The 6,760-nt window shown below is 39.4% G+C and overlaps 1 pseudogene; it reads right to left on the reverse strand.

Moving 5' to 3' along the window:
• Nucleotides 1-1,403: 1,403 nt before the first annotated feature.
• Nucleotides 1,404-5,248, reverse strand: LOC124864474 (annotated as a pseudogene).
• Nucleotides 5,249-6,760: the final 1,512 nt, after the last annotated feature.

Raw genomic sequence — 6,760 nt, forward strand, 5'->3', positions numbered from 1 at the left:
TTAATGGACAAAGTATTTTGAGTTCTTTGATAAATTTCAAGAAAGTCATACAATTACTTTCATTTAAAACAATAAGTTGGGGGAGAAATAAATCATTTTAGATTGTTTGCTAGTCTTCCCTCAACCTGCTTTTACAAAAGAAGTGGCCTCATCTTAAACTATAGTGAACTTACAGGGGTTGAAACTGAAACACCTGGTTTTGACCACAATAATTTATTAGTATGGTGTAGGGCCTCCTTTTGCGGCCAATACAGCGTCAATTCGTCTTGGGAATGACATATACAAGTCCTGCACAGTGGTCAGAGGGATTTTAAGCCATTCTTCTTGCAGGATAGTGGCCAGGTCACTATGTGATACTGGTGGAGGAAACGTTTCTTGACTCGCTCCTCCAAAACACCCCAAAGTGGCTCAATAATATTTAGATCTGGTGACTGTGCAGGCCATGGGAGATGTTCAACTTCACTTTCATCAAACCAATCTTTCACCAGTCTTGCTGTGTGTATTGGTGCATTGTCATCCTGATACACGGCACCGCCTTCAGGATACAATGTTTGAACCATTGGATGCACATGGTCCTCAAGAATGGTTCGGTTGTCCTTGGCAGTGACGCGCCCATCTAGCACAAGTATTGGGCCAAGGGAATGCCATGATATGGCAGCCAAACCATCACTGATCCACCCCCATGCTTCACTCTGGGCATGCAACAGTCTGGGTGGTACGCTTCTTTGGGGCTTCTCCACACCGTAACTCTCCCGGATGTGGGGAAAACAGTAAAGGTGGACTCATCAGAGAACAATACATGTTTCACATTGTCCACAGCCCCAGATTTGCGCTCCTTGCACCATTGAAACCGACGTTTGGCATTGGCATGAGTGACCAAAGGTTTGGCTATAGCAGCCCGGCCGTGTATATTGACCCTGTGGAGCTCCGTTCTGGATGTGGTTCATCCTTCTTGGTGGTATGCTGACATTACCCTGGATACCGTGGCTCTTGATACATCACAAAGACTTGCTGTCTTGGTCACAGATGCGCCAGCAAGACGTGCACCAACAATTTGTCCTCTTTTGAACTCTGGCATGTCACCCATAATGTTGTGTGCATTTCAATATTTTGAGCAAAACTGTGCTCTTACCCTGCTAATTGAACCTTCACACTCTGCTCTTACTGGTGCAATGTGCAATCAATGAAGACTGGCTACCAGGCTGGTCCAATTTAGCCATGAAACCTCCCACACTAAAATGACAGGTGTTTCAGTTTCATTGTCCAACCCCTGTAGTTTAAGCCGTTAGCAGGTTAACAAGTAAAAACATGTTTAATCAGAAATCTGCTCTAAGAAGTGAAATCTGACTGGCTCGCAGATTGAAAGTCAGAGAAAAAGAAAAAAAAACAGATGAGCAGCTATCAAAATGAAACTTGTGACCTGAGTGTATAGCTTACCTGTCTGCATTTTGGTTATCTTCAGAAAATACCTTTTTTACTGGAGAGTCAATTACTGTTGACAAAGGATCCCTCTGCTGACAGACACCTTTTCCACACAAACAGCAAAGGATCCACTCGAACGTTCTTCGCATCTCAGCATCCCGCAAGGAATAAATGATCGGATTCACCAGAGAGTTGCACTCTGCTATCACCAAACAGTACTTCTCATAGCTGTTAGCGTTGCTGTCTTTGCCCAGCAGCCCATCCAGGAGGAGAGTCACTAGGCCAGGTGTCCAGCAGATGACAAAGGCACCTACAGAGACATGGATTGTTTATGGAAACAAAAATGAGTAAATCACCACTCATGCATTTATTTTTTCACTGAACCAGTGATGTAGGATGATACCAGACAAGATTTAGGATACAGTTATGCAAGGTGACATTTCTCATTGTTGCCTAATAACAGCCATGCACAACATAACAGACTGGAGATGAGTCACCCGAGGAGTCAAAAGCCAGATTATAAGATATAATTCTGACAAGGTTCAAATTTAAAACCCAAAAAACAGAAGACTAGGGCAGATAGAGGAAAGAAGAAAACTGGTTTGGGAGGAAATGTAAGACGTGCAGTTATCACAAGTTAAATACCCCAAATATGTTGAAACCTTTTAAAACATTTGTTTGCTCAGAGTAGTGAGGTAACATGTCAATGTTAAATGTTCTTGAAAAATAAGTATTTGTACTAACCCAGAACCATAGAGATGGTTTTCATCAGGTTGACGAAGGTCTGATGTCGTACCTCTGAGGTGTTGTTTGACGTGTGCCGACTCTGGCATTTCACATAAAAGAAAATGCGACCAGCATAATCAAAAAGGTGAGTAGGTTGAGAACTGCCCAGAAAATTAAGAAGCGACGGCTGTAGAGGGGGGCAACAGTAGAGCAGTCATCGAGATCACATTCACAGTTCCAAAACAGTGATGGCACCAGACCCATGATAATTCCTGCAACCCAGATGGAGATGATGAGCAGCACCACACGCTTCTTTGTCATGTTGTTGTGCAGCTGCATGGTGATGATGGTCTGGTGGCGTTCCACAGCTACAGCCAGGAGGTTGGCTACAGAGGCAGTCAGGCTGATGTCAATCAAAGCCCCACGGATGTACCACTGCTCCTTAGAAAGCATCCGAGTCCAGGGGCCTGTGTTCAGCATCAGGTTAGTGTAAGCCAGCCCTGCAAACAGGTCTGCTGCTGCCATGTTGCCCAGCAGGTAGTAGATGGGGAAGTGGAAGCGGCGGTTCATGAAGATGGCTACCATCACCATCAGGTTGGCCAGCACCACTATCAAACAAACTGTCAAGCCTAGTCCGATGATAACATAGTCTCGTGTGGTCCACTTCTCTCTGATCACCTTACCCACATGTCCGTAGAAGAAGGTGACATCATGGCTGTAGTTGCAGATATTTGACATATTGCTCTCAGTGGCCATAACTGCAAAGAAAAAAGCAGAACAAATTGAAGAGAGAACAAAATGTAACTACACTCAACAGAAAGAAGTACATCCTCTGGGTTACAGGACTCAAATGATCTGGTTATTACCAGGTTCTAAGATTTTTAATTTAACCTCAAGCGAGCAGCACCACACAACAGGTTCCACATTTTCATTATTTGAGGAAACAAAAGAAAAACTCAAATAGAGAAGTAGTGTTTGTAGAAAAAAACTAAACCCTTGCTTCCTCCGGAGGATGTAAGAAAGAAAGTGGCAGCTAAATGCTACTAAATAAATTAACTTGATTAACTGATTATTAGCCAAAGTGACCAACACTATGACAGAATGTTTGCAAGCTAGTCTGAAGCACACAGGCTTAGGTTACCTGAATGCCAAGGTGAACAGACATTAGCAAAGACCTTACCAAAACATAAATAAATAACAAGGTTTGTGACAATATAATACATGGCAATGATGCAGTTTCAGGTGTAAATATGTCCTAAATTGCCAGTAATATCAGCAACGTGATTTGTTCACTTTAAAAAGCAATAATAGTCTCTGCTGAAGTTTCAAGTCCTCTGCTTAAATAAGGTCTACTTAGTTTCGTAGAAATTTTATTTCTTCAAAATTCACTGATACACATAATAACCAACAGACCCAACAGTCATGACTTGGATGCTGTTGATTTGATGTAGTTGAATCATTAATTGAAGGGGTTAGGGTTAGTGAGTTCATTCATTCAATAAAAAAACAGGCATCAAACTGAGCAGGAAGTTGGACATGCTGATTATAGTGCATTCCTCTGGAAATCTGGGTAAAATGAGTCGTTGTAGACATTGTTTGAAAGAACAGCAATAATAGAAAAGGCCCAGCCAATGAATTGCTCCAAGATGACCAAAGAAGCTAAAATTATGGTTAAATTGGGCAATTACAAGATGCCCATGTGAAGTCAAGCTTTGGCAAGAAGCTTCCAAGGAATTTGTTTTGGTGTATTGCACCAACTACGCCAAAACAAATTCCTTGTATGTCCAAAAACGTACTTGGCAATAAAGCTTTTCTGATTCTGATTCTGAAGTCACACTTTTAGAAAAAGAACAATATGGGCTGAAGAAGTTACAATTTGTTAAACAAAAACACAATGACAGGCCTGGAAAAAAAAGATGAAACCAAGTTGGTTCTTTGTAAATCTAGACAGTTTGCCCAACAACCTACAAAAACTGAATTCCAGCCACAATGCTTCAGTGAAGCATGGTTGTTCAGGCGTCAGGGGATATGTGAGAGGATATATTGCAATATGCCGCAGAGGAAACATATTTCAAATAGGTGTTTCAACAAGACAATTACCCCCAACATGAAAGTGACCAGCATCTTGGTCCCAGACAAACAGGTTTATTGATATGGAGTGACCAGTCCAATACCTGCACCTTAATCCAATAAAAATCTTGTAGGGTGACATTATGTTGATTTTGAGCCGAAACCAAGAAGTGCTGAAAACTGTGGTTGGAATACCTGTTACAGGTCTGAGAAGTTGGTCAACTCCATGCAATACTGATATTAAAAAGTCTTCAGAAGCAAAAGCATTTAATATTAGCTCTGTGCAAAAAAGCTAAATCATTTTTCAGTGTATACAGTGAATGTTTGTTTGTACAAATAAATGCACACACTGCGGTTTTTTGAACAATCCAATATTCATTTCCCCCCACTTTCTGTAGAGTGAAAGCACATTAAATATATTTTTCTTTGTGTACTGCTTTAGAATGTGCAGCATTTTTTTTTTAACAGCTGTAGTCTGTACCCTTCTAATAATATACCTGTGGTAAATGTCTACCTGTGGTTTGTCTCAGTTGATCACGAAAAAAAAAAAAAAAAAAAACTTTCCACCAGGATGTTCTCTTTCACTCACCATTTATTTTTACTTTCCAAAGCTATGCAATTTTATGCAAAAGTGTTTTCTTTTACAGCATCGCTCTAACTTATTGATCATGAAATCTTCCTTGGCTTATAGACATTTACACTGGTTTGTCATCAGCTTCTAGTTTAGCCTTAATGGTTTCAGGATTTTTACCAGTTATCTGTCATATGCGGAGTTAGTTAAAAATAACTAATCTATAAAATAAGAAATAGTTTTTCAATAATGCATCTTATTACAATAGTTACAACTGGGTAAATTAACAGATATTTTTCTGATTTTCCTCCACTAGTGCCACTTTCTCTAATTTTCCAAAGAGCATAAACCTACCTCTCACATTAGACCCTCTTCCATCCAGACTTTTCTTTTATAACCCAGGTGACTAGACCTTTAATTAAAAGAAGGATAAAGTCTTAGTTTTTAACGCTGGTCAAATACGTCGGAAGACTTTTTACGTCGACGCTTCACTGAATCATTTTCACTCGAATCAGCTGGACCTGAACAACAGGTAAGCAATGCTGCCTCTGAGTACCGCCTCGAAAGATCGGACAAACACATTATCCTGCCTCCCATACATTAGATTTGGAACACAATGTTCACATAGTCTTTGTGTAATATAATATATATATATATATATAAGTATAACACATTAAATACATGTCTTTAATGGCAGTAAAAAAAAAATGTAAGTTTTTGTTTTGGGAATTTGTATGTAGTTTTGACGCTGTAGTTTCAAACAGTGAGCACAAGAGGGCCGTAGACGAAACTCCCTAAACCATGGCGTACCCGCAAACATTAGTTATCTTTATCTTTATACTATGCCAGCGGATATATATTTGGTGTTACAAATATTCACTTGTATTCTGATAATAGTCAGGTTTCTACCAACAGCTTGTTTCAACCTTATATAAACACTCAAAGAAAAGCTGCGAGTCACAAGCAAACAACCGGGAAAAACTACAGTAGCACTGCGACTTACAACCTGCTTTCCCACTTAAAACAGACGCAGTGTATCAATGTGGCCACAGGAGGGCAGCATTGTCACTTATTTCCGATCATTAACTTTTAAAATTAGACAACCAACAATTCCATAATCCAGCTAGCTGTTTGTCGTTTTAAAATACTATGTTTCCTTATAAAACTAATTAAAATACAATGCGTTAGTGTTGGTTTTATAATTATTTCCCAACACTTGCAAATAGCAATGAAGTTTAATTTGTTCTTCCGCTTTTAGACGTCAGTAAAGAAAAGGAGCCAAAATTAGGACCCCAGCCAGAAACGCTCTTTAGACAGGCTATCTTGTAAAGAAACGTATTTTCTGCTTCGTAAAAACTTGCTTAAACAATCACATTATTACTTGGACTCTTGCGACAAACAAAACATATTTTAGACAGTACACCTCACCTAACATTGAGGAAAAATGTTATGTAGCACTATAATCGGAGTTATGACTCAAGCCTAAAATTGGTCCTGCTATTAGTCAAGGGAGATCAAGCAAATAAATACTTTATAAACTGAAAAAACAGGTACTGGAAGGGAAATGAACGACAGAAGTCCAAATAAAACGTAAAGAGGCTGAAAATATTAACCAAAGCCCTATTATTATATGACTGTGGCAATCTTTATTAGCCTTTTTTGACCACTGGTACATCATACCAGTTTCATTGACTAAAAATGTTCGAGCTAATGACGACTTCATTTGAATGAAAATTTTAACTTCTAAAACTGTTTTAAAGGTATCTTTTTGATTTGAAATTCGTAACTGGAAGTATTACGAAACACTAACGCAGATTTAACTATATCAAAATGACGTAGTACCCCACTGTGACCACAAGAGGGCAGTTACTAGATTTGCGCCAAGTTTCTCTGGAAACTGAGCACATAGAACACTGTATTAGACCTGTATTATGCTACTGTAATCGTTTCGAAACTTACAGAAGTTACGAA

Source organism: Girardinichthys multiradiatus, chromosome Y, assembly GCF_021462225.1.
Source record: "Girardinichthys multiradiatus isolate DD_20200921_A chromosome Y, DD_fGirMul_XY1, whole genome shotgun sequence".
Lineage (NCBI taxonomy): Eukaryota > Metazoa > Chordata > Actinopteri > Cyprinodontiformes > Goodeidae > Girardinichthys > Girardinichthys multiradiatus.